Source organism: Trachemys scripta, chromosome 16 (genome assembly GCF_013100865.1).
Source record: "Trachemys scripta elegans isolate TJP31775 chromosome 16, CAS_Tse_1.0, whole genome shotgun sequence".
Classification (NCBI taxonomy): Eukaryota; Metazoa; Chordata; order Testudines; family Emydidae; genus Trachemys; species Trachemys scripta.
Window position 1 is genome coordinate 15,713,550 of NC_048313.1, and position 2,410 is coordinate 15,715,959.

General features: G+C 70.1%; 1 protein-coding gene across 1 annotated transcript in view; it reads right to left on the bottom strand.

Moving 5' to 3' along the window:
- Nucleotides 1-2,410, bottom strand: part of LOC117888997 (dedicator of cytokinesis protein 6-like) — a 67,667-nt gene that overhangs the window by 577 nt on the left and 64,680 nt on the right. The window lies entirely within an intron of this gene.

Consider the following 2,410-nt stretch of genomic DNA (forward strand, 5'->3'; position numbering starts at 1 on the left):
CCCCCTCCCCCAATCCCAGTTTGCTTGAAGCCTGACTCTCCAAGCCTCCCCCCCCCGGCTCTCGCCCTCCCGGTGACCCAGCGCCCAGACCGCCCCCCCAGCACTTTCCCATCTGCTGCGTCTGGTTTCCTGGCCCCACTAGGCTGGGCCGGGCGCCAGCAGCGTGGATCCCGCCCTCCCCCATCCACTCGTTGGGGGGGTCTTATGGGGCGTCCCCTCCCCAGCCTGCTGAGCCAGCCACGGGGGCGGGGACATGGCCTCCTGCTGACCCACAGCGTCCCCCGCCCGGCGCCTCCTGACTGCCCCGCCGTGGCTGAGGGGGGGGCTACACGGGCTGAGACTCAACCAACTCGTTCCACTCCTGCCCCCAAGAGCCGTGGGCCGGGGCATGCTGGGACGGAGAGGGACAGGGGGGCCCTTCCCTACTCCATCCACGCCTGGATCCCAGAGCAGGGTCCCCCCCCTACCCAGCGTGGAGCCCGGGACCCTCCACCAGCCTCCACACCCCTCCCAGAGCCAGGGAGAGAACCCAGGAGTCCTGGCTCCCACCCCCCCCCGCTCTAACCACTGGACCCCACACGCCAGCCGGGCATTAACGTGAGCTGCTTGGCCTGGCTGCTCAGCTGGGGCCCGCTGGGGGTCCGGCCCCCCTGGCACCGTCACGCCAAGGGCATTTCTGCAAAGGAGACGGGCAGAGAACCAGGGCTGGGAGCCAGGGAGCCACAGGGATTTTCCAGCCCCCTGGCCAGGCTGAGCCCCTGGCGGGGTCATTCCCAGTGCCAGGCCTCCGGAAAGTCTGATGCCGGGCAGGAGAGGGGGCTGGGAACTGGGCCAAGACAGCGTCTCGCTGCGGGGGGAAGCAGCCCCCTGGGGTCAGTCCAGCCTCCCTGGCAGGGGCTGGATCCCTCTGCCGGGCACGTCGATGCCTGGCCGCGGGACAGGAGCAGGGCTTGGGGAGGAGGTGGTGGCTGGGGGACGGCGCTCCTTTCCCAGAGCCGGGGCTGGAACCCAGGAGTCCTGGCTCCCAGTCCCTCCCCCCCCGGCTCTAACCACTAGACTCCACTCCCCTCCCAGAGCTGGAGAGAGAACCCAGGAGTCCTGGCTCCCAGCCCCTCCCCCCAGCTCTAACCACTAGACTCCACTCCCCTCCCAGAGCTGGGGAGAGAACCCAGGAGTCCTGCGTGATCCCTACAGATCTGGTGCCAAGGGGCTGGGGCTGGTGGTGGTTACCCCAGAGCACGGGGCTCCGATGCTGTGTTAATTTCGGGGTGCACCCGCCCCCCAGTGGCCCCCCCGAGGCCCGCGCTCACCCGTGCCCCCCACGCACCTCGGCAAAGCCCCGAGCCGGGACACGAGCCGGAGAAGATCTGAGCCCGGGGGGGGAGATGGACACGGCAAGAGACACGCGCCCCCTCCCGCCAGCCCCATCTGGCAGTGCTGGACGGGGCTGTTCACAGCCCCCCACCCCCCCGGGCAGCTGCTGCCCATTGATTTTTCCATGTCCCGCTGGGTCGATGGGCCTTTGCCCCCCCCCCCCCCCCCCCCGCGATGTGTGCGCAGCCGCGGGGGCGCGGGGGGGCGGGGGGGGGGGGGGGGGGGGGAATAACTGGGCCCCGAGCCCCCTGCTCAGCCCTGGGGGGGCACCATCCAATCTAGCCCCCCTCCCCACCCCGGCAGCCAACTAGGGAGCAACAAAATCAAGCAAAAGGGAAAATAGTTCATAGCCAAAGAGCAACTCCCCCCCCCCAACACACCAGTCGTTGCCATGGTGACCGGAGGTGGCATCACCTGCAGGGAAGGGCGGGGGTGTGTGTGTAAGGGAGTGGGGGGGCGTAAGGGGGGTAGGGGGTGCTGGGTCCTTTGGAAAATCTGGCCCTGTGCCCTGCCCCCCCTCCCCCCACACGCTCCCCTCCTTCCAGGCTGCTCTGCCCCGGCCCGACGCTGCCCCCCACGGCCCGAGGGCCCGGCCCAGCCCCCCAGGCCCTAGTGCAGCGATAAGGCCCATGGGGACAGGAGGGACCCCCCCCGGGGAAGAGCAGGGCCCAGCCCCGCCGGTCCCCCCTCAGCCCCAGCCTCCCCCAGGCCGGCAGCCCTGGGGGGAGGGACAACTCCGTCTGGGCTGCGGACGGGGGGTGTCACGGGGGGGGCGGCTCTGGAGCTAAAGCATCAGATGGAAAATAAAACAAACGGTTTAAAAATAGAAGCTGGGGGGGGGGCTTTTGAGGCACAAACCCAGGAAGCAGCATCTGGGTCTGGGAGCCGGGGGGAGGGAGGGAGAGCCCTGGCCCCCCCAGTTCTGCCAGTGCCCCTCACTCCCGACCCGCAGCTCCTGCTACCCCAGCCCTGGCCCCCCAGCTCTGCCGATGCCCCTCACTCCCGACCCGCAGCCCCTGCTAGCCCAGCCCTGGGG